The sequence below is a fragment of the Euprymna scolopes genome, chromosome 43, assembly GCF_053919585.1.
Source record: "Euprymna scolopes isolate OS-2025 chromosome 43, ASM5391958v1, whole genome shotgun sequence".
NCBI classification, from domain to species: domain Eukaryota; kingdom Metazoa; phylum Mollusca; class Cephalopoda; order Sepiida; family Sepiolidae; genus Euprymna; species Euprymna scolopes.
The window spans coordinates 14,865,995-14,892,970 of record NC_136524.1 but is presented as its reverse complement, the minus strand read 5'-3'; the positions used below and the strand labels follow the sequence as shown (position 1 = coordinate 14,892,970).

General features: G+C 33.6%; 1 protein-coding gene across 1 annotated transcript in view; it reads left to right on the top strand.

The window, feature by feature from the left end:
* Positions 1-345: 345 nt before the first annotated feature.
* LOC145268201 (uncharacterized) overlaps positions 346-26,976 on the top strand; it is a 476,340-nt gene continuing 449,709 nt past the window's right edge. The window contains exon 1 of the mRNA XM_080123464.1: positions 346-548. The gene's annotated coding sequence lies outside the window, so the exon portion shown is untranslated. The remainder of the gene's footprint in view (positions 549-26,976) is intronic.

The window sequence follows — 26,976 nt, the reverse complement described above, 5'->3', positions numbered from 1 at the left end:
TGTGTGTGTGTGTGTGTGTGTGTGTGTGTGTGTGTTGTATGAGTTTGCACGGCTGGTCATATATATTTTCTGTAATAGTGAGGTCATCATTACGGAGTGTTTCACATATTCTACTTTAGTCTATATCACCTGGTTAAATAAAAGTATTTTAAAATCTTATCTAAATCTTTGTGTATAGAAACGAATCTGTGTTGTACGTCCATTTGGTCGAGTTAGATTCGTTTCAATAGATACGGTTCTATGGATCTAGGTTAGATGTCAAGAGAAATAGGTGTGCCGTATTTTCGGCGTCACTTGAAAAACAACATGTTTAGTTGGTATTGTCTGTTATAGAGACGATAACCTGTCCAGTCTGTTTTCGACAGGAGAAGAGAGAAAAGGTGGAACGAATTGTAAGGCGAAAGAGAGAGAGAGAGAGAGAGAGAGAGAGAGAGAGAGAGAGAGAGAGAGAGAGAGAGAGAGAGAGAGAAATAAGAGCTTGTTTTAAAAGGAAAGAAGTTATGAACTAATTTCTGTTCGCCGCAACGTCAAGAAGAATTACTTGCCAGGTGAGTCTTCTCTAAGCTACATTTTTATAGAGTTGCAACTTATATAACAATGGATTGATGTAAGTCGTAATGTACGCAGGATTACTAGGAGAAGGAGAGACCTATGTGTATACACTTTCTATTCCATCATTTACTCATCGCAACATTCTTTAGTTTTGTAAATAATTACTTGTATTTCAACAATGTATTGAGCGATTCACAGATAGAACAAATATGAAAAAGACGCGTTGCTAGTAAAAATACAGTTCAGCATTTATGTTGAATGTAGACACTCACGTTTTAATAGATATAGATTTATTACGTATATTCAGATAGTAACATATTTTAACTCTATTATTAATCGGTTATGAGAACAGTAATTTGTTTCGTGTAAATTCTTATGACATAAAAAACGGAAATATATTTTCTTATTTTATTTCGCGTTCTATTTTTGCTCCTTAAAATTTGCATTTTCGCTAAGCATACACAAATAATACATTTGTGCATATATTTGTAAAAGTATTGGTATGAATACTGTTAATAGTTCGTGGAAGATACTCAACCAACTAAAGGGCATATATCTTAAATCAACACGAAGATGCTTTGAATTAATAAAGGACACCATCTCAAAAAGTTTAAATGGAAAGTATACAGGAAATCCACATTTTAACTGGAAACATAAATTGAAATATAAACTGAAATGAAAACTATGTACCATTATGTCAATGCAACATTGACTATCTAATACATTTTACTTCTATGACTTACTGAAATTGTGCTGTTTTTTCCCTGTTTTTATTCTAACATTTATTTAATATACATACATGTGTGTGTGTGTGAGAGAGAGAGAGACAGAGACAGAGAGACAGAGACAAAGAGAAAGATCCAAATTATATAAGCCTAGTGTGAGGAGGATGAAAGTGTAAATAAGGAGAAGTAGAATAATAAGAAGAAGAAGTAGAAGAAGAAGAAAATATACACACTAGGAACGAATGAATGATAATTCAGAAATCCAAAAATCATTGTCAAAGTTTGAGTGACAACAAGTCGCCCCATTATTCCACTCCCCCTTCTTCTTTTTACTACCATTCATCTCGTGTTTTCACATCAACTCTTTTACCATTGCATTCTTACTGATAACAGCTGGTTGTTTACTCAGGGATCTAACGCAGAATATCATCTCAGTATTTCAGTAATCACCGTACCATTCCAGTTGATGCTTTCGGATCTTCCACAGTTACATTTTGTTGTACGAACTGTCGATCTGAGGAAGGCAAAGGTATCAAATTACTGTTTTCTTATATATTCACCTTGACCTGATCACACTTGGGTTGGTTTCTGCACTTCACAACTATTATTGTTTTATCCAGTGCCATATTTGTATGGTGTCTATCTTCGCTTTACACTTTATTGTGGTTATTTTCCAGGTTTTTGAAACTATGCTTAGTGCTCCTACTGTTATTGATGTTTGTGTACTTTTTCCATGTTCCATATTCTCCTTAGTGCTCCAGCAAGCTCCATATATTCATGGAGTTTTTTCTGTTCAATTCTTAATATTCCACCTTAATATTCCACCTGTAAATTATTAGGCATTCATTTTCCTTCTATCATTATGTCCAGAGTTTTGATCGATTGTCTTTTCATGTCTAATAGGATTTTATCCCTTTCATTTGATAATACTCAGACTGGTCTGTGCTTCTACAATTTGTCTGCACATTCAAAGTGCCGTTGTTTGCACACTTCATAATATACTGTTTACCAGATCATGTTTATTTTATATCCATTGTTTCCAGTTTGTTGCATTTATTACGGTGTGGCTTACTGTTTAATCTTTTTCTCTACAGAGTTTATATTTACTGTTTTCTCGAATATGTTTTGTCTTTATATAATGGTTAAGCTTTGCAGGCTGGTAATAATCAAGACATATAGTGATGTTACAGAAGTAAGTACATGTGATGGTTCTGGGGCTATAATTACAGCGAATCGCTTCCACAACGTTTAGATGTGACGGTATTTATTGTCTTTGGATAATCCATTAATTCCTGAAATAGATAAAGCTTACTCCGTAACATATAATTTGTTCTGATCACATCACTTTGTGCATCCGTTAGTAACAATTATGTTTCTTTGTCTAAGTTTCTTTATAAGTGTATTTATTCGCGCCATTTCTTCGGTCATGCTACACGTAGTTGCTTTTATTCCAATGCTGCGTTTCTTTGTTTTTTTGTTTTGTTTGTTTTTTGTTTCGTTGCTTATCTGTATTGTTGTTCACTTTTGCGATTTATTTTGTAACCTCTCTCTATACTATCTGATTTATTTTGTAACCTCTCTCTATACTATCTGATTTATTTTGCAACCTCTCTCTATACTATCTGATTTATTTTGTAACCTCTCTCTATACTATCTGGTTTATTTTGTAACCTCTCTCTATACTATCTGGTTTATTTTGTAACCTCTCTCTATACTATCTGGTTTATTTTGTAACCTCTCTCTATACTATCTGATTTATTTTGTAACCTCTCTCTATACTATCTGGTTTATTTTGTAACCTCTCTCTATACTATCTGGTTTATTTTGTAACCTCTCTCTATACTATCTGGTTTATTTTTCTACCACTTTTATCGTATAGAAGATACAGTCTTCAATACTTACAAGTCATATTTTCCCTTTACTTCCCTTTATAATGACAGTCAGTGTCGTTCCCCAGCTTACGCAGCGTCATTAGTTTTTCTTTTTCTTTTATCTACATAACTTACATTAATATATTTTTAAATAGAATTTCTCAGTGGCAACCGCTGGTGTTGTTCCCTGGAGTTCGAGTGACAACAAGTCTCCCCATATTTTCACTATTCACTGTTTCAATAACTATTGCCAATCAAGTTGTGCCGATTTTCTCTGAAATCGGAATGAAGCCTCCCCAGAATTCTATTACATTACATGCAGATATCTAGATAGTGTTGTTCTTTCCTCAGTCCTTGCATTGTTCCTGACCATTGTAATCTCATCTCTACTCCTCCTCCTACTGCTCCTCCTCTACACCTTCTTCTTCATCATTAGGAGTTTTCACACAATCGATGATTGCTCACTAATAATAACCGGTGGTGTTCCCTAGAGTCTGAGTGACAACAAGTTTCCTCAGATTTTCAGTACTCTCTGCCTCTTTCAATAACGTTTGTTAATGATTTTTCATTATGAAAAAGCTGCTTACTTTTCATTTCGAACTAATAAGAAAGATTATCCCTCTCTGGAATTTAGGTGTCAATAAGCTTCCTCAATGTCCTAGTACTTTCTGGTTAGTATACTCTCTTCTCGGTCTTTTCCATCCCTCCTTGATCATTCGCAACCATTTTGTGTGGTAGCAGCCGAGGCTGCTGCTATCACATTGTTTCTTAAAAAAGACAGTGAGAGAGAAGGGTCAGATTATCTTGATTTCATATGGTGTTCTTTCTATGTTTATTATCATCATCACGACATCATCAGTGATTACTCACTGACAATAACCAGTAGTGTTCTTTTGAGTCTATCGTTATTTACTCACTAGAAGTAGTCACACAAACCATCATCAAAGATTTCTTTTTGAAAACAACTTGGGATGTTCTCTGGAGTTTGAGTGACAACAAGTCTCCCTAGATTTCCAGTAATCTGCTCCTCTTTCGATAACCTTTGCAGATGAATTTGTATTATCATTAGTTTCTCACTGGTGGTTACCACTGGTCTTCTCTAGAATTTGGGTGGCAATAAGCCTATCCAAGGTTACAGTCCTCTTTGCACTTATTCAGCAGAGGACTGGCTAGTGCTTTCTCTCCTCGGTTTTTCCATCCTCCTTGGCCCTCCTCGATTATTTTGTGTGGCGTTAGTTTATGGTGACACACACGCACACAAAAAGTGGGTGGGAAGTCAGAGGTGCAGGGAGTTAACTCACAATTATACAGTTTCAGTTTTCATCATTCCATGTGATGCTGCTTTGTTTTTTACATCTGTAGCATTTTCTGTATGTCCTGTTTATGCCTGTAGCTTATATGTGTTAGTGTCAGTCTCTGCACTCAAAGGTTTTCCTTAATATTTCAACTGTTTTCATTACTGCTATCCATTGTATCTTATCTGTCATTCCTCTGATTCCAATCTCTTCCATTCTCTTTTCAAAATTTTTCGGTATTGTTCCGTGCTCCTACTATTAGTTTTGTTATCTTGAATTTTTTCATCTTCCATATCCCTTTGAGTTCTCTGGCCAGTTCAATGTATTTGCTCCACTTCTCTGTCTCCATACTCTTCTCTCTGTGATCTGCTGGAATGGCAAAATCTACAATCTAGCAGGTCTTTTCTTTTTTGTTAATTAGTATGATATCCGATCTCCTTGATTAGATGAGTTTATCGGTTTGTCCCATAGGATCTTGTGACTTTCATTTTCCAGTACTGTTGCTGGTTTGTATTTGTACCGTTTGTCTGTGTGTTCAAGATTCAGTTGTCTGTATAATTCCCAGTGTATTGCCTTCCCCACTTGATCGTGCCTGTTTTTATATTCTTTTTGGGCTAGTTTGCTGCATTTGCTTATTATGTGGTTTATTGTTTCGTCTCTTTGTTCACAGTCTGCATTTGCTGTTTTCTTGTGTCTTGTCAATTTTTGCTTTGATATGGTTGGTTCTAATCTTGTGTGACTGTTATTAGGGATTCCGTTTCTCTGTGTATGTTCCTTTTCATAGCCATGTTCAAATGTTTTCATTAGTCTAATTTTTTATCATCCTTACAAATCGTCCATGTAGCTGTTTCTCTTCCCATTTTCTTTTCTCGTCCTCTCCTGCATTTCTTCTGTTTCTGTCTTATTTGTTTTTTCAATCTGTTTTATTGCAGCAATTATTCTATTGGTGTTCTACATTATGTATTTTTCTAATTTTTTTCTTGTGTCATTTACACAGTCTTTTATACAAACCAGCCCACTTTCTCCGTCATTCCTTTTTACATAGAGTCATTCAGTATCATCCTTTCCGTGTAGTGCATTGTGCATAGTCATGAGTTTCCTAGTCTTTTGGTCGAGATGCCTCAGTTCTTCTTTGGTCCATCCTAAAAAAATCCAGAGTATCTTACTAGTGACTGCCCATGCTTTCATCAGGTTTCTACTATATAATTTAGTTTGAGGAGTTTTCTTGTTCTTGTGAGGTATTCCTTTCCAATTTTCTTTTTCATTTCTGTTGCTTTGATGGTCTGCTTCCAGAACGCCTAAATATTTATACCTATCATGTTCACTTAGTGGCCTCATCTCCCTTTGGTTGGGTAGTATCATACCTTCTGTTGCCAGTTTCCCCCTTTTCATGGTCAGCAGTGCACAACTTTGCCACGCCAAATACTATCCAGATATCCTGGCTGAATAGTATGGTCGTGTTTCTTCTTGGTTTTTGTAAACAGCTTCAGGTTATCCATGTACATTAAGTGGTTCATTCTCTGATTTGTATTAGTGAACTTGTATCTGGCTTGGTATTTTCTTAGTATGTTAATAAGGGGCATCATGACTATGACAAATAGTAATATGGTGATAGGGAATTACCTTGGAAGATACCATTTTGTATTTTAATCTCCGTTATATATTGTCCATCAGCTGTTGTTATTATTATTATTATTAGTAGTAGTAGTAATAGTAGTAGTAGTAGTAGTAGTAGTAGTAGGCTCAACTTTTGGATGTTTTAGTTGGACTCCTTTTCTTAACAGCAAGTCAATTTCTTTGTCTAAAAAGACACCGTTCTTAACAGGCAAGCCTTTTGCAAAATTAGAAAAGAAATTGTCTCATCAACCTGAATAATACGAAGCCATTTCTGGTATCTTTTCGTTATGGCCCCAAGTGTTCTAATTACCTTGGCTTCTTTACGTTTCAATGTTTGAACTAATTCCTATTTAAGATTTTGGCATTTTATTATTTTTTCATGTTACTTTTCTTGCACTCTGGCATCGAAAGCGCATGGATGTCAATGATTAATTAAGTTGTCTTGTTTTTGTTTAGAAAAATATCAGGTCTGGAATATTCAAGGACATTATCAGTTTGACATTGTCGTTTTATTGTACCACTTCTGGTTTATACTCATACGACATTGTGATCCAATTCATAAAGCTTGTATATATTCGGGTATAGAACCTAAACGACTGCGTTGCATCTCCATTTTTTATGTTGATGTTGAGCTAACAGAGCATTCCTTCATTCAATTCAATATACTTCATTCATTCAATAATATTTCTTCTCTTTCATTACATAATCTTCACATCAGTGATTCTGCAGTTTTGTCGATGTAGTGTTTGATGAGCTTGGTGTGAGTACCGTGTTTCACGGCTACAATTAATTGCTCTCAGTAGATCTTTTAACATCACTCCTGATTATAGTTGTCATTATCTCTACATTTAGTATTCTTAAAAAATACACTGTGTAGTTTTTTCCAAATAATTTTCCCCCATCTCTCTTGCAACCTCTGATTCTTTTTAACCCTAGTATCCCTTTTCACATCATCAATAAAAATTTCATTACTTTAAAAAATATATTTACTAAGACTTTCTTCTATATTTACAAACACTTCAACACTAAGTAAGTCTCGACCACCGTTTTTTCTGGGTAAAGACAATCGATCTGCATCTTTCATAGCAAAGTCCCACAAATTGTAAGCATTTAACGAGTTTTTGCATCCAAACATTTCAATTCATCTACATTCCTGTCAAGTATACAAGCAGTATATCGAATGATAGCTACCGTATTGATGGCATATATTGTATTCCAAGCATGAAGATGCGATTTAAGAATAACCTCATAAATTGGTTCTTGTTGCTTCCAAAAACTTTAAGATTATCCATGAATAGTAGATGGTTGATTGTAGGGCATCCTTTTCAAAGTTCATATCCTGATTTCACATTTGGTAAAATATTATTATTATTATTATTATTATTATTATTATTATTATTATTATTATTATTATTATTATTATTATTATGATTATTATAATAATAAGATGCGGCAGGATCCGTGTATCAGCGTGGAAGTATAAACAAAACCAGAACAGAATTGACAAAGGACCCACACCGAAAATAACCACTACCAACCACTACCAACCACTCCCAACTCTCGAAAACAGTGGTTGCCGAGGCCTGAATGAAATCATCTGGCTTCCATTGTCAGGCTTTGTCACACAGTGGCAGCTAACAGAAGCCACTGTCAGTAATTATTATCACTGTTGGTAACTGGCGATTAGTATTGTGTTGGGGCGTTTATTTGGTGTTTACTGGCGGGTACTGGTTACCTTTGCAACTGGAGCTCACAGTCGGTAATGATCAGTATAATGAAATTTCTATCTTCAGCTATCGGGCATTAGCATCCACTGACATCCACTGGCATCCACTGGCTGTCACTGGATACCTGTAGCAGGGAGTGGTGATTACTGGTAGTACTATATTGAGGTGTTTAATGGCGTTTACTGGTGGAACTTGAGTGGTCTTACAGTGTTGGGTCCTGGCGTGGCCTCTCCATTGGACTGCTCCAAAATGAAATTGAGGCAGTTATTTTCATTTACTGGCTGGCACTGACTCACACTGGCTGGCACTGACTTCCTCTGCAATTATCGCTCATGACCAATGCTGTGCCCCATTGGACTGCTCTGAAATGAAATCCACTTCTTAACAGGGGCGGGCAGTGGCAGACAAATTGCTTATCTTCAAATATCGGTCTTTATCATCCAGTGGTGAGCCCCGTCATTCATGGCGGTCATTGCTATTTTAAGGTGCTTACTGTCACTTCATGGCAGTGGCAATCATTGCCAGGCACTGTTGTTTTTAGGCTGTTATTGCTTTATGGATGCACACGTTCCATACTATTTTCTTTCAAATTGATGTTACAATTAAATGTAACATTATACGGTATACAAATAATAATAATAATAATAATAATAATAATAATAATAATAATAATAATAATAATAATAATAATAATAACAATTGTTGCATAAGGTTTCATTAAAGAGAGTCTTATTGAGAGATGCTTAGAAAGAGTCTTATTACAGTGAGGGATGTTGTAAGACTCAGAGGGAGATTCTTATATATTAAACGTGTTCATTCCTTGTTGAGTAGAATGGAAGAAGGAGAAAGCTCTTAGAGTGAAGGGATATAGTGTTCAGACAGTTCGGACATTGTGTAGACATGATGATGTTGAGACGTGTATGTAAAGACATATATTAACACAAATACATAATACAATTGGACTTTACTTTTTTGTAAGAATCATAAACACAAGACGAGCTTTACAAAAAACACTTGATGGTTTATTCTTCACACCGCCGTGTTCCATCACCAAGAATTCAAAGTCTCACATTTTTCCTTGAAGTGACGTCTCGCTTCCAGACGTCTGACTGTCCCTGAGTTTTCTCACTGACTGTTTTCTAACTAAAGTTTTTCTCTATTCCTAGAACTTTCTATTTTCCGTGACGCCATACACATGTTAAAACATGTGCATTCTTTCACGTGTCCTGGACATACGTGTCCAAAACTGTTCCTATTTCTCAGTAACCTACTTATCCAATATGTTAAAAACATTATCTTATAAGCTGCATTCTTTCAATTTAAAATTTCATAATAAACTTGACAGTTCACATTCTTTTCTTGAAATATTTTATCTATATTCTAAACAAATGTTTATTTTACATTTTTAAATTCTCACACGTAATCTATTTCTAAACTAGATTGCGAGGTTCGAATTTCGCCTATGCCATTTCATTTTCATTTTAAACTAAATTCTCCATTTTTATACTTACATGAAAAGGGGACAGCCCTTATCATGTAACACAATAATAATAATAATAATAATAATAATAATAATAATAATAATAATAACAATAATAATAATAACAATAATAATAATGATAATAGTGATAATAATAATAATAATAATAATAATAACAATAATAATAATGATAATAGTGATAATAACAATAGTGATAATAATAATAATAATAATAATAATAATAATAATAATTATAATAGTAGTAGTACTAGTAATAGTAGTAGTAGTAGTAGTGCATCCTTTGAACCAGACGTAAATCAGCGTTCGCTTGGCTTTTCCCGGTACATGAAGTCAACAGCCGGATTATGCCGAGCGTCAATAATGTAAGCATAACATGGCTACGCAAAAGAAAATAGCAGAATGTTAAATGTAGAAACATAAAAAGCGAAAAACCTAGCATAATTTTTAATTTATAAAAAGTACTGTGTGATGAAAAGGTTTTAAGTACTTTTTATCAAATAATTTTAAGCAAATGTTTCCACGAAAAGATTCAAAGGAACAAGTTTGTTTGTTTAAAACAAGTTTGTTTATTTAAAAATGTGATAATTTAATTTTTTTTAAGAAAAAAAAAATTGGAAAAGAACTTTCTTTTGTTTTCAAGTATTTTTTTGTTTGTTTGTTTATGAAGAAAAATTTGAACAAACATTTTTTTATTTTTAAGTTCAACTTGCTTTTTAGACATATTAGGTTATGCTTAGGGTTAAAGTCTTTTTTTTCACATATTTAAAAAAAATATTTTCTGGTAAAAAAGTTAAAACAAAAGTAGTTCGGGTAGATTTAGCAAAGAAAGTCCTAATCCAGATTGCTGTCCACCATCAACACTTCACCTTCACACATCTCCATCCATAGTTTAAGTCTCCAAATGTAATAAAAATAAAGCGTGATCCAAAAATTAAAAAATTGCAAGAGAGCGAACTAGTAAGAATTTAAAGGAATTTAATAAAATAAATGAACAAAAATAAAAGACAAGTGGATTGACAAGAAAATGTATGGCCAGTTCAGTAGAGATTTACCAGAGGCAGTGAACAAAGAAAAAACTTGGCGATAGTTATCAACATGTGATTTGAACGTTGGAATAGAAGCCCTAATATTAGTCCAAAGGGGCACACCACAACACTGGTCATGATCGATAATTGCAGAGGAAGTCTGCTGATGTTAATTAAATGTTTTTAATATTTTAAAAATCTTTGCTAAAACTGTATAGCACTTGCGTATGAAAATTTCGTTTTTGTGTTAATCATACATAAACATGACTGCCAACGATTATTAACAAAATAGGAACTCTGGTTCGCTAGGAGGAACATGTTGCTTATTTGCCTAATACTGAAAAAAAAACAAAAAAAAACAATAAAAAATAGCTAATGCACTTACTGATCCGCGCTATTTTTTTAATCGTATTTCCAAGTTTAATTAAAGTTTTATGACATGTTTTTTTATTCAGTCGTAAGGTTAAAGTACAGAATAGGTACAAAACACCCTCCCCTCGCCATGTTAAGAGCGGCTTTTTAAATAATAACGTTATTATTTCAGCACGGATCAATAAGTGCATGAGTACCAAAATAAAAAATAGATGGCTTAATATTAATAGCAACACTATTAGCAATAACGATAATAGTACGATAGTGAGTATGTAATGTGGCACCTTATACGATAATGTGTACTCTACAAAAATTATATAGCACTAACAGTAAATGTTACTAATGTAAAAGAATTTTTAAAATTGCTCGCAAAATGGATGCCGATGCTCTAAACGTATAAACATTTTGACCCCACTTTACTTAAAAATTCACTAAAAATCAGGAAATTAACTAATTTTAATGAAATATATTTATTTATGAAACAGTATTTATCAAATAATGATCACGGAATATAATGAACCCATTATTATTTTTTTTAAATCTTAGTGGAAATGTGTTACTTTGTTTAAACAAAAACACCTTTACTAAAGGTTATGGTTTTCAGTAGTAGGAAAATAAATTTATTTTTGCTTTTTTTCTGAAAATAATGCATTCTAAATTATAACAATAAAAAAGAAAAAATAATTTTTTTAGGAACATTACGAAAAAAGCCATTCATATTGAAAAGGTATTCATATTATTAAATATTAAATATTAGTGAATTCGATATTACTCGAAGAAAAATAAATTTTTCGATCTACCGATATTATCATTGAATTAAGCATTGTTTATTTAATATTTTCACACAAAAAAATATAATTGACAAAAAATATTTCCTCTTTTTCTTTTTAGATTACATGGTTTGCATAATTTAATTTTAATCATTTCATTTTACATAATTTTTATATACAAGATTCTAATATTTTCATTGGCTGAATGATTATCAGCGTAACATAATTTTTATATAATCTTGAAAAATAAAAATAAATTAAAAGCAAGAAGACAGAAAAATAATTAAATTAAAATTTTTTTTACCATTGTAAAAATTATACAGATGTCGACGATAGATGCGGATGCACGGCTGGGAGAAAAAAGAAAACCAGCACTTCCTATCTCCCTCTAACTTCCTGACGTCATTTTCAGACAGCATTTTTACTTTATGACATTTTGGGCTTCCGTAGAACCAATGATTAAACGACTTCGTTTGTTTTTGTTTGTGCAAAGCTAAAATCCCTCAATTTGGGAGACTAATTAAGCTATTTTCTTGTACTGACAAGGTGTGTTTTTTTTAATTTAATTCAATATCTTAGGACTTTACTTTACTAATTATCTTTTAAATAGTCCCAAAAAATTTCAAGGGATTGTTACAATTAATTTATTTAGCTTCAAAATCTAGCTGAACTTGTGAGCTCCTGAATGTGAAAACATTTTTCATTATAACTTTTTTGCACGTATACAAATATTTTTTTCCTCTTTGTCTGCGGCCTTTTTTTTTTTTTTTTTTGTCTTAATATATATAATGCTTCAGGTACTTTTAATTGATGGCAGTCAAGTTTTCCCAAATGCTGCGATATTGAACTAAAGTCAGGAAGGTGGAGAGTTAGTGTTCCCAATAATGTGTTTGCAGTATAGCCTATCTAGTTAGTAGTATTAGAGATACACTCTCCTAATGGGCAGTTAAATTGGTAAACTACATTGTTTTTTCTGACAAGTTATTTGCCTGCGAAATGTTGTTTCTAATCACAAGGCTAGTCGTCTGCAGTTTTTTATAATATATAATGAATTTTAGTTTTTTGTTATCATTGGGAACTACGTATAGACGGATTGTATTTTTTAGAATATTTTCATCAGTTTTGGAATTATTGTGTAGTTGGTTACGGTAATAAATAGGTTGAGGATTTTCTTGTTGGATATTATTAGTTTGATTTAAGTTGTTGATAGTTTTTTTTGTTTATGTACAAGAGAGTTTGGGAATTGGTTATTGACTAAAACCTGTTTTATATTTTTTTTAATTCGTTAAAGAATAATTTTTTGTTTGAGGAAATCACCTTTGCACGATGTATAAGATGTTTTATTATGGCGGTTTTATAACGGAACGGACATTCACTTTTAAAATTTACAATGTAGAAATTAACGGATAAAGGTATTTTAAAAACGGAGGTGATAAATTCGTCGCTACTAGAGTTAATGAGAACATCTAAAAACGAGATTTTATTATCAGCACTTAGTTCGTATGTGATGTTAAGGACGAAATTACTCTGAAATGCATCCTTTAAATATTCTATTTTCTCTATCTATCAACAAGAATCAATATATATCGTCCACATACTGAACATAAATAGAAGGCTTCTCTATTAAAGCAAATACCTTGTTTTCCAGATTGGCAATATAAAAGTTACTAAAAGTTGGGCCCAATGCGAAGCCCATAGCTACACCACCCACGTGTGTGTGTGTGTGTGTGTGTGTGTATTTCCCAGATGATCATAAAATAAAAGAGTAGTAGTTGATGGGCAAAAATCAGAAGCTCACAGTATTAATGCCGGTGTCCCTCAGGGGTCCATCCTGGGCCCAACTCTTTCCTGATCTACATTAATGATCTTCCAAATCACATTCTTACATCATTTGTAGACATCTATGCTGATGACACTACCATTTATGGTAGCACATCTAAGACAGTAAATGACCAAGTTCTCTCCAATTCTCTCTCCTCTGATCTTGAGCACGTAGTACAATGGGAAAGGAGTGGCTGGTTACTTTTAATGCATCTAAAACCAAGCTTCTCTCTTTACATCATCAACACTCTGATCCCCATCTGGAATCAACTGAAATGAATGGCTCTGGTCTTGGGGAGGCCTCAAGTTTTGACAAGCTTCTGGGCTTGACCGTTACTCCTGATCTTAAATGGAACACATACATCAAATCTGTTGCCAAGGCCGCTGGAAAAATGGTCGGATCGTTCTATCGATCCAGTAGATATCTCGCTACTGATGCAATTCTCTATCTATATAAGAGCCAGGTACGTCCTAGGATGGAATACTGTTGCCACATCTTGGCAGGAGCTGCTAGAAAGAACTTGTCCTGCCTTGATAGAGTTCAAAATAGACTTTGTAGCCTCGTAGGAGATGTCCTTTTCTCTTCCCTGCAACCTCTATCTCACAGAAGAGATGATGCGAGTTTGTCTGTGATGTATCGTTATTTTCACGGAAAGTGTTCGATTGAGCTTCAGTCTATGCGCCCCCCCCTCGCCAAACTTTCACAAGAAACACTCGTCTAGCTGTAAACACTATCAATAATTCCCCCCACTTTTTATCTGTGCCTAAACCTAAACGTAGATTCCATGAACAAAGCTTCTTTCTTAGAACTGCAAGCCTGTGGAATTATCTTCCGTTTACCTGCTTTCCGGTTGACTACAATATGGTTGTCTTCAAGTCTAACGTAAACAAGTTCTTGATGAGCCGTTCCATATAAGTTAACAAATTTACCGAATTGATTACTATATTGTCCATTTTCTACTGTACACTCTTTAACCCTTATCCTCGAGTGCCCTCTTGGCCTTGATAATGTGGTGATGCCTGTGTAAAAAAAAAATAGAACCTTAGTTGTGCACATTATTAATAGATTCTTTAGGATTGTCGAACTCATTTTAAGTGGAGGTAGGGTTGGATTGTTATATATATATATATATAGAGAGAGAGAGAGAAAATAAAAAAGGAACAAACCGTATTATGTGTTCACCAACGTTTCGTCTTTATTTCGAGACTTCCTCTGGGTGAATGAGATTAAGAAACCAAAAAATATACCAGTACAAAATATTTGAAAATGCTTCACGTGCACAGTGTGACGCAGTTCTATTTAAGAGAAACGGAAAATTGATGTTGAAAATTCAAAAAGGAAGGGGGGGGCTGGCGCTGTTAAAGAGAAGGAAATTTTAGTGACGTCATATAGTCGTTAATTTAATTTTAAAACTATGAACGCAAGTTTATATTCTTATTGGGAAAAAGATATATATCAGCCCCCCCTTCCTTTTTGAATTTCCAACATCAATTTTCCGTTTCTCTTAAATAGAACTGCGTCACACTGTGCACGTGAAACATTTTCAAACATTTTGTACTGGTATATCTTTTGGTTTCTTAATCTCATTCACCCAGAGGAAATCTCAAAATAAAGACGAAACGTTGGTAAACACATAATACGGTTTGTTCCTTTTTTATTTTCTCTATTTTGTCGGAATACTATTTCCATTATTTTCATCATATATATATATATATATATATATATATATATATATATATATATATATATATATATATAAAATGAAAGATGAGGAATAAAAGTTATATAATTTTATTATATCATCAAAACGATTAGGAAAATCAAGGCCAGTTTTTCTATATTTGCATTTTTTTATAATTCGTCCCTTCTCTTCTGATGAGAAGCATTTACCTTCGAAATGTCATGGTATAAAGAGGTGTTTTCTTAATTGTACCCTTTATTTTTCCTTATTTTTCTAAAGTCATATATAACTTTTATTCCTTATCTTTCATTAATATTATTGTTTGCTCTTCTTAAAAGTGTTGAGCGTTTCTTACTTTGATAAGTTTTGCTTTGATAAAGACTTACTATTTTACAACATAATTATAAAAGAATATGTGTGTGTGCGTGCGTGTGTGTGCGCGCGCGTGTGTTTGTGTGCGTGTGTGTGTGTACGTGTGTGTGTACGTGTGTGTATGTGTACGTGTGTGTGTATTATTGTTGGGACGACTAATCGGCGGCCGAATCAGAAATCGCAAAAATCAGTGCGTTTTGGGTTATTGGAATTGGAAAAATTGATTCCTATTTTCCGATGCTAAAAGCGATTCCTTTTATTATCTTTTTATTTGATTTTGTTTAAAACAAAATCTTCCATTTCTGGTAGCAATAATAAAATAATGCATTTTGTTTTTTTTATTTTAAACTAATAGTAAAACTAAAATCCATAAACCATACCAAACAAGTGTATTTTTATGCTTGAGAAAATATCTACACATTAAACATGTGTTTTTACGGTAATTGCGAAAGAATAGTAATTTCTATAGTTAAATATTTAGAAATAATTATATCGGAATCGGTAATTTAGTATAGAATCGGTAATTGTATCGAAATCGAGGAAAATATTGGAATCGTCTTATCACTAGTTTGTGTGATAAAAAAGCTCTTTCTAATATACATACCCCTAATAACGGTGACGAACATCGAAAGCTCTGCAACAAGAAAACTTGCATCCACATTATACACTTAACAAACTAAGCATAGAAAACTTGTTCAACGCCGCATCGAGACCCTAACCAACAAAAGAAAAAAAATTATTCAATGAAAACTGCTTATATGTATTGATATTTTTTTTACATCAAACATTAAAAAAAAAAGCTGTTATAGAAAATATTTATGACCGTTTTTTTCCAACGAAATTTTGTTTCAAAATTTTTTTATGAACTGTTTGTTTTAAATATATTGTGAACTACTTTTTTAATTTAAAAAATAGTTCATATATATATATATATATATATATATATATATATATATATATATATATATATATATATATATATATATATGAACTACTTTTTAAATTAAAAAATAGTTCATATATATATATATATATACGCAAACACACACACATATATGTGTGTGTGTGTGTGTGTGTGTGCAAAACAATTGGAAAAAGCCTGGAAACGATTAACACACGCACGCAAACACACACACACACATATATATATATGTGTGTGTGTGTGTGTGTGTGTGTGTGTGTGTGTGTGTGTGTGTGTGTGTGTGTGTGTGTGTGTGTGTGCGTGTTTGCATGCGTTTCCAGGCTTTTTTCAATTGTTTTGTAAATAATTTTAGTACTTTACAAAAACTTGTTCCTTAGTTTATCGGGTTTAATAATGGGTATTAATAAGCACATTGTAACAACAAATATTGTAGCAAAGTGCTTATTATTACTGATGTCTGATAGATGAAAGATAAACAGTTGGGTGTAACTTATGGTGTGTGTGCTTAAGGTTCTAGGTGTGTCCAAGGGAAAGAGGTAGACGAAAGTGTTCATTACATTTGTTTTATAATACTTTTAAGGCAAGTGGTTTAAATTATTCTAAATAAGTAAGAAAGAAATTTTTAGAAATTTTATTTGTTTGCATAATTCGGTGGTTTTAGTGTATTGGTGATCAATATTGTTTGTTATTTGTTCATCTAATTTCTAATTTAGTTTAACTAATATAAAATCTCACTGTGTTATTGTTTGTTTTTTTGAACGGTTAGAAGATATATTCTCTTTTCTGGTATACTACTATATCGAGGAAATAATAGTTTATAAGAATTCGTTTTATGTTAGTGAGTTATTTTTATGAAATATTGTTCCAAATGAGATGTGATATGCATTGCTCAGTAGAGGTTTTATCAGGGCAATGAGATATTTATTTTTGTAAGGATTAGTTATGATTAGTTACATTTTTGAGGTTTTACATTTGTATTTGCTGTTAAACTCCATTAATACGTACAGTTTACACATACACACACGCGCGCACATATAGAGGATAAAAACGACTACCAGAACAGTAGCACAAACTCACCATGAATCAAGCGAACATATGATACATAAGATATTGTGTTTTGAAAGAAACAGTTTACTTTATAGGCTTGTATATAATGATGTTTATCAGCTGTTTTCATTTTCGAAATAATCCATTTCGGCTTAGTTCATGTCGGTTATCAAGAAAGAAAACGTGCTGTATCAGGGCCTTCCTCCTCTTAGTTTTTTTTTAGACTTATATAGAATTGTGTTTATCGTTTTTTTTTTATTATTTCATTTTATTTCTTAGTTTATTCATTCGTAGACTTGTATATGATCATGTTTTTTTTTAATGTATTTCATAGTGCTTTCCAGATAATATCGGGTCGTCAGGAGAGAACACACACCGTTTTGAGGGCCTTCCTCTCTACATGTTATTCATGTATCGCCCCCCCCCAATGATGCGAAGCCTAGTTATCTGAAATGCATTTGAATAAACTGATCAATACAATAAAAATAATTGACGTTTGATAATTAATAATAATGTCACGTTTGATAATTAATAATAATGTCACGAGCAACAGCTTTGCACGTATCGTTTAATGTTCAAAAACTCTGTCTAACATATTTGTTAAGTTTAGACACGCTCATATCGGAGAAATTATTATTATTATTATTATTATTATTATTAATATTAATAATAATAATAATAATAATAACAATAATAATAATAAAATTAAAAAATATATATCTAATAAAATAAAATAAATAATATATATTTAACATTAATACTATATATACATAAATAAATTAATAAAATCATTAAATAAATGAATAGTTCTACACGCAGAGATAATTACACACTTGCTTCCATATCATGTGGTATTCCTTTTCGCCTAGCCACATTGCACATCGTTAAGTTATCTCTATGAGGTGTTTACTAGCTGCGACTCCTTTTTGGCCTTTAATTCCAAGCTAGCTCAAAAATCGATATTAGTAGCCTGCAATTAAACCTCTTGCTCCAATCTCAAAGGGTTGTAACGTAACATTCACGGGTCAGCTCTCTTTTTAGATCTTCATATTTCTTTATCTTGTATTAATGTTGTTTTTCTACCCGGCTCTCTTAAGGTTTTGTAAATCCAATCAAGATGAGTATTTTCCGGCTTGTTCGCGTATCGGCCAACCTCGCTGATGCGAGGCTTAATTATCTGAATTGCATTTGAATGAACTGCTCAATACAATAAAAAAAAATTGCTTAATAATTTAGTGTTTCTGTTACAAGCAACGGCTTTGTGCGCATGATATTTAAATGTTCAAAGGCTGCGTCTAACATATTCGTTAAGTTAAAACGCGCTCATATTGAAAAGAATAGAAAGAAAGAAAGAAAAAGAAAAGATAAAATAAAACAAATAAATAAATAAAATAAAACAAGTAAAAATAATTTAAACAAAAAATGCATAAATAAGCTAATAAAATCATAAAATAAATGAATAAATAGATCCGATCACAGAGATAACGACACTGTGGACGCTTGCTACCATACCATGCGGTATTTCTGCGATTCTTTTTTGGCCTTTAATTACAAACTGTCTTAAAAGTTGATATAAGGAGCTTGCTAGAAAACCTCTAGTATTGTTCTCTCATCAAATAAAAGACTGTTCTCTCATCAAATAAAAGACTCATCTTGATTAAATTTCAAGATGAGTCTTTTATTTGATGAGAGAACAATCTGGCCGTGGCCCCATTTCTCTTATAATTTTGGGGTAATACCTTGCTAGCCAGGGAGATCTGCAGTGGCATCATCGATTCCAAAAATACTTTTGCTATGTACTAGCGATGGGCTTTGATCTGATCCACATTTTTCCTCCTTCAGAAAAAAAACTTGTGGCTTATGTTAGCTGCTTCATGCTTCATGTGGTTACTTATTGTTGTAGTCAGTTCCTCCAGTACCCTATTGTGCTGCCACGTATATTGGCCATTAGCAAGGCACGCTCTGCAGGAACTAAGAACATGTTCTATAGTCTGTGGGTTTTCTTTGCGTAAAGGACAAGTTAGATCATCCTCCTTCTTCCATTTGGCAAGGTTAGTCCTTGATGGAAGCACATCGTAAGTTGAGCGTATTATAAAACTCAACCTTAGCGGCGACATTTGCCATATATCATTCCACGTAATGGATCTTTGCATAGCTTCTTCCCAGTGTGTCCATTGTCCCTGCTGTTACGGTTGCACGGCTTTTACAAGCCTTTTGCTTTCCTTCTTGTTCTTTATTTCCTGAATGAGCAGATCTCGTTGCTCTTTGGTTGTAGCCGTAGACTGTCTTTGAGTGCTGGTCATTTTCAGTTCAGATTTCCCTGTCTGCGTGAGTCCAATGACTTCTTTGAAAACTAGGTTTTCTTTCGCCTCATTTATAGCATCTCGGACTTTCCCTTTCCTTTTTATTTTAAGAGAAGGTTATACTGTCTTTACAACTGTATCATTGGAATTGTCCAAAATCTGACTTTTCCAATTTTGAACTCCTCTGCTATAGACTTGAGCTGTAATTTTAGTTTAGATTGTTTGCTATATAGGCCTACGTTTAATAATCCTAGAGGCAAACCCAGACATTTTCTCGTATATCTACTGATTTTTGCTTCTATTGCCTCAACTTATAGTTACTTCATATATGAGAAGCCATAACAGAATTGGGATGAGCATGTGTTGAAGACACCATACGTTGTATTTGCCTTGCATCTTTAGACACTCAGCAATGGTTTGATTGTCACTTTAATCTGTTTGGAATCTTCCAGGTATTATCGTACCATCTTCCCAAGCTTTTTGTCAGTTCTTCTGAGAAAATAGAGATTTTCTGACTACCCACTACAAAGCACATATCTTAATGCACTTTCTTTTCCCTGAGGGACAGGCTTCTAGATTTGAAAGTCATTCTGGATCAAACCATCATTTCATCCATAATACTGAGTAACTTGCGAGTGTCAGCTTCTTTTGATATGAGGATCGTGGTATCGTCGATGTGAGCCTTTAATTGTGACATTTCGCATTCTTAGTAGGGCTTGCCTTGTTTCCTGCTGCTTTGAGAATTACTTGCATCGCTAAAACAAAAAGTATAGGTGATGCTGTACATTCCATTGCAATTCCCACCTCGAGTCTCATCCAATTTGTCGTGTAGTCATTTGTGGTTAATTGCATATGAAACCCATCGAAATACACGTTGCAATCATTCGCTGCATTCCCTTTGGGATGTGGTGCATTTGAAGAGATAGTTGAATCATTTGATGAGGCACTGATCCATATGCATTAGCCAAATCGATCCAAATGATATCCAAGTCAGTCTTGTAAGTTTCTACTCTTTGGATAGCCTCCTATATCACACTCCCATGTTCCAGACAACCTGCTATTCCAGAGATACCAACTTTTTTGCACGGAAATATCGATATATTTGTTTGATAGTAGGTATTTTGTTATTCTTGAAGCCATTACTGTAAAAAACAGAAGAGACATAGCGAGCCTGTCGTTGTTCTATCGTTATTTCCATGGCAAGTGCTCGTCTGAGCTCCATTCTCTAGCTGAAACCACCGTCAATAATTTTCCCCACTCCTTATCTGTGCCTAAATCAAAACGTAGATACCATGAACAAAGCTTCTTTCTTAGAACTGCACGCCTGTGGAACGCTGTTCCACTTGCCTGTTTCCCTCCCGATTTCATCTGGATGTCTTCAAGTCCAACACAAACAAATTCCTGATGAACTGCCCCCCTAAGTAATGACACCTTACCAATTCTCCAATACTATTGCTACACTATCCCTTTGATTACTGTACACACAATAACCCTTATCCTCGAGTGGCCATTGGGCCTTGATAAGTGGTGAACTCCATGAAAAAAAAAAAAATCCTTCTACGTTAAGAAGTGAGAGTGGCCAAAATTGATTTATAGCTTCTGCGTTTGCTCATTAGGTATGTACACCGCGTCTGCTTTCATCCACTGGTTACTGACATGGCGGTTTTTCCATGCCAACTCTAAGTTAATATATAAATATTTAAGTACTTTAGGGCATCTTTTGTAAAGTAAAAAGGGTTTTCAATTCGGGTCTGGTGCAGATTTATTGGCTTTGAAGGCAACGCGTTTTACTTCTTCATATGTCATTATGTTCATGTTGAACTTTTTCTGGGGGATTTCTGGCCATATCAATCTATTATTCTATTCCAGTGGGATGTGCCGGTTGTGTGTTTTTTTTTTTTTTTTTTTTTACATAGTCATCACCATTGTGGTCTGAGTATGTGGATTTTAGATGGGTTTCTATGACATGTTGATTTTTTTTTTTAATACGCCTGATTTTGGTTGTTCAAATAGATTTCGGGCATGTTTATCAATAACAATCACACCATATATGTACATATATATATGGTGTGATTGTTGATTGCCTCTTCAGTACAGAAAGTCATATTTACAAGATTGCAATGTCCGGTTGTGGGTAAGCATATGTCCTAGCAAGCCCAACGTATTTTGTACAATTTTTGCCGCAGATATGACATACAGGGCTACCAATTCCCGTTTCCGCACAGCTATATACAACTTCTGTTTGATCCACGTTTAGTTATTTCCTAACTATAGGTGCTATATAGGGACACCTATACATGCAGACGGTCTTGCTGTGTGCGTGTACGTCATGCAGAGCAAGTTCCCCTCCTATAAAGTCTGACGTACAGTTCAAGTTTTATATTATTGTATCACTTAAATGGATGACCTCACAAAATTTACAGCTCAATCTTACTAAGTGAGCAAGCATCACGCTGGAGTACTATAGCACGTACTTCTGTGACCACCCATCGCTATTTCAGAAAAAGAAAACTCTCCATTTTTTAGTGCAAGTAGAACTATGAAGTGAAGGCCCTTTGGAATAGCGAATAAAAGTTTGAAAAAGCAGATTAAATGTTAGATAAATGAAATATATAGCATATGTTAATAGTAATCATTTAGCTGTGATTGAAGAAAGAAAAAGATTGTGTGTTATACATATTTATATATATTCTAGCTTGAGGTAGTTGCTAGTCTAGCTACACTGAAAAACTGTGATACAGCGAAACAGTCTGTTCGTGGATGGCCCCTCTCTTGAGTTGACCATATTAGTGGATAGCCATAACAAAGTGTCATTAGCGTATAATGCTTTTTGTGCAAGCAAATTGAGCTCAAGGCGTTTGGATAATGTTGATCATTGTGATTTAACCCTCCTACTTAAAATAGCGTATTGCTTCGATCCTAATTTTGAGGCAGTTGCTAGTCTAACAGCGCTGAAGAGCTATGAAACAGCGAAACAGTCTGCCTATGGATAGCTATATACATAAATACATACATACATATATACATACATATATACATACATATATATGTATATATATGTAAGTATTATATATATGTATATATATATGTGTGTGTGTGTGTGTGTGTGTGTATGTGTGTGTGTGTGTGTGTGTGTGGTCGTTCCAAAAATAAGACATATTCAAATACAAATGAATAGCCACGAAGGTGGGCGTGGTATCATTAAAATGAGCGACCTCAAAAGTAGGGTTTTAATATCATTGTCAGTGCGAGAAAAAACTCAAATTTATATGCAAGATATATACATTTTTATATGTTTTATTTACTTTCTAAGCAAATATCCTTAGGACAGTTTTAGTTTCTAGTATATGTATATTCCATGGCTTTTCTCCTCTTTTGATGAGAAGATTTAGTTTCGAAGTACAATGAGGTTATTTTTCTCCTTTTCCTTTGCTCTGATTCATCTGCTGATATAATAAAGTTTTATTTAACTTTGAATTCCCATCTTTCATTTTATATATGAATTCTTCGTCTTCGTCGCATACAGTTTTTACTATTTTGATAGGTTTGCTTTGTTTAAAGATTGACTCTTTATCAACTTCAGTTATTATTACATTGTTATTTATATATATAATATATATATATATATATATATATATATTGCTATAAATAAACTGTATACATTATACATATACTATTATATAGAGAATATACTACATATAACAATATTTAAAATATATATATATATATAATTCTATATATAGAAATTATATATATATATATACACACACACACACACACACATATATATATATATATATATATATATATATATATATATATATATATATATATATATATATATATATACGTTTTATTTTTTATTACCGTATATTTCTGTTAAGTTACATTATTGTTTCAGCTACCCGGCCGTTTTTTTTTTTTTGAGCCGTCTGTAGCTTCCTCAGACTTTTACAGAAATGTTCGTTATGATGGGATGAAAGAGTGAATGATGTCAGGGGAGGGGTGCGAGAAGAGCGGAAAAAAGAGGAAGGGAACAAGGGGGAAAGGTGGGATGGGGTGCTTAGTACGTTGATAATGTTTTAGTTTTGGAGTTTAAGGACCTTAGGTCGTTGTGGGAGAGGGTCTGGGAAGTTTATTTCTGGTGTGGCTGAGGGCATAGGGATACATAGAGGGGGATATGTGGGGGTAGGAGGAGGGGTTACTTTAAAATTCGAGTCTTAATGTTTAAGTTTTTTGCGTCTCGTTGGTGAGATGATTTCTTGATAAGTATGTCTTGACCTGTTGGGTGTTTGCTTATGTTAGGAGGCGGGGAGGCTATGATTCGGTTTATTTATTTGTTTTTTATTTTGTATTAAGTGCTTGGAGAGGGTTAGCTAGCGGCCGTGCGCGCGAGCACACACATGGCACGTACACACATATATACTTAAAGAAACGTTCACATGTACACATACATCTCCGCCCTGGCGTGCAAATATATGCACATATGCGCGCATCCATGCATAGACACCCGCACCGCTCCCGCTGATGTCAAATTTTCCTTAAGCTGCTAAATTTGGCATGTGTGCGTAAGCATGGATGCGCTCATACACTGATACATACACACATAGACACTCATACCCCCAAGTAGGCGTATACACGGGCCTACATGCGCATATTGATTCAGACATGCTTGCACCCCCACGCATACATGCAAGCACATGCGCACATACAGATACTAATACTCGTGAACACATACATCGACATATATACAGCTGCACGCTCTCACACACGAACGTGGACAGCAGGCAACGGGCACATATACTCTCACATTCACACACATATACATAGGTACGTGCACATATACATCGATACCCCATGTACACACGGACGCACACGCGGATGTATACGTGCGTGTATACACACACATACACACCCATATATACAGACAGTTATTGGCATAGACATATTCGTCTACATAGATGTAAATCCAAGTTCATCTGTGGGTATATAGGCGGAATACTTTCGTTCGATGTAGACATGATTATACATAGATATGAGCATAAACTCATTCCCAGGCTCATATACATAATATTTTCATTTTCATTAGTGGGTTTTTTTTTATGGTTAGATGTGGGTGCACACGTGAGCGCCGGCGTACACCTCTGCATACATATACATACCCACAGATGCACGTCCCCACACGAATGCATGTACACTTTTTTCCGCTCTTCTCGCACCCCTCCCCTGACATCATTCACTCTTTCATCCCATCATAACGAACATTTCTGTAAAAGTCTGAGGAAGCTACAGACAGCCCCAAAAAACGGCCGGGTAGCTGAAACAATAATGTAACTTAACAGAAAGATACGGTAATAAAAAATAAAAGCATATTTGCTCTACAACAGTATTGAGCACTTTCTTCAGTTTTTATTAATTACCATTTCTACTAAATATATATATATATATATATATATATATATATATATATATATATATATAATTTCTATACTATACTTCTATGCTAGTATATATATATACTAGCAAAAGTACCCGTCGTTGACTGGGTTAAAAAACAGCCTACAGAAAATGGACTCTGATTTATGAAAGTATAATAGGTTATGAAAAGGAAGGGTTGTAAAGAGATAGCTTCGAATTTGGGGGTATCAAAACCAAAGCGAAATATGATGAAAGTAAAAATAAAATAGATAAACCCCATAATTTATTATACCGTACCTGTTCACACTGAAACACTTATCACAATATTCTGTGGATCTATATTAAAAACATTGTTAAACTTTGTGACATATTTCCATTCTATGGAGGTTAGGCGCGAACGAACACCCCATAATTTTATTATACCATATTTCTTCAAACTGAAACATAATTATCAAAGTATACTTACGCAGATAGATATGAAAAGTCTTTATTAAAGTTTGTACCTATTTCCATTCTATTATGGAGGCCAGGCGCGAACGCAGACCCCACAATGTTATTATACCATCCCTATTTAAGTTAAAACATACTTATCAAAAGTATTCTTATGTACATTTATATCAAAAACACTTGTAAACATTTTTTTTTCCATTTTAAAATTTTTTTTCCATACTTTGTGGACCAGGCGCGTACGCAGACTCCACAATTTTAATGAATGATCATTATGCCAGATCAAACATACCCGTTCCCGTGTCTCGATATATATATATATATATATATATATATATATATATATATATGTAAAGTTGGTTTGTTCTAAACGAATAAAACCCTATTTCTACGTTACCAATTTATTTGAAATTTTCAGACAACCCATCTTTAGAGTCGAGGTATGTTTTTATGTTATTGAAATAAATTTACCTCGCGAATTATTAAAATATTAAATAAAATAAATATATTTTTTTAACCGTTACTGCGAATCTGTTCTGATGATAAAACTGAACTTCCGGTTCGATTCATTTCACAGCCACGAATTGACGGAAGATTTCATTTTCTGTTAACTCGATAAGTAAAAAAAATAAATAAAAATAAACTTACTCAGCAGAGAGTGATCCGTGCTGAAATAATAATGTTATTATTTAAAAAGCCATTCTTAACATGGGGAAGGGAGGGTGTTTGTACCTATTCTGTACTTTAACCTTACAAATGAATAAAAACATATCATAAAACTTTAATTAAACGTGGAAAACGATTTTTAAAAAATAGCGCGGATCACTCTCTGCATTAGCACACACACACACACACAAAAATAAAAATAATCCCATATTTTAAAAATTTAAATTCATTTATGTACTTAACAATTTTTTAAATTTTATTTATGTTAAGGCTTTTCACTCATGAAACATTACGTTTTAATTGTTTAGTTTATTTTCTCGGCATTGTTTACATAAAAAAGTTTGTTTAAACTTTTTCTAAACTGTTTCATTTTTACGACATGCCTCAACGTATTATAAACACCCTACCACCCCCCATGTTAAAAAAACAAAACAAAAAAAAAACGCCCTTCCATAAACCTCAAAAGCCGTTCTTAACATGGGGAAGTTAGGGTGTTTATAATATGCTGGGGCGAGTCGTAAAATTAACGAAGTTGCTATCTATTATTTATTGCAAAAATTGCTTGAAATTTATTTGACAAAAACATTACGAAGTTCTCAGAAATATGGTGGGGGTCCCAGGGCCTAACATATGATCTCTATATAAGGTACATAAATATTCGAACATTCCATTAAAATATCCCTTACGTTTTAAGTGTACAGTTATTAAAGACGCTATGAAAATTACTTTTCCTCTCCCCAATTAACAGATTAAATACTTTATAGTATATCTGTCTTGTCATCTATTGGTTTTACTGCATTCCTGGAGAAGAATGCATCTAATCTGGCCGAGTATTCCGCTCAA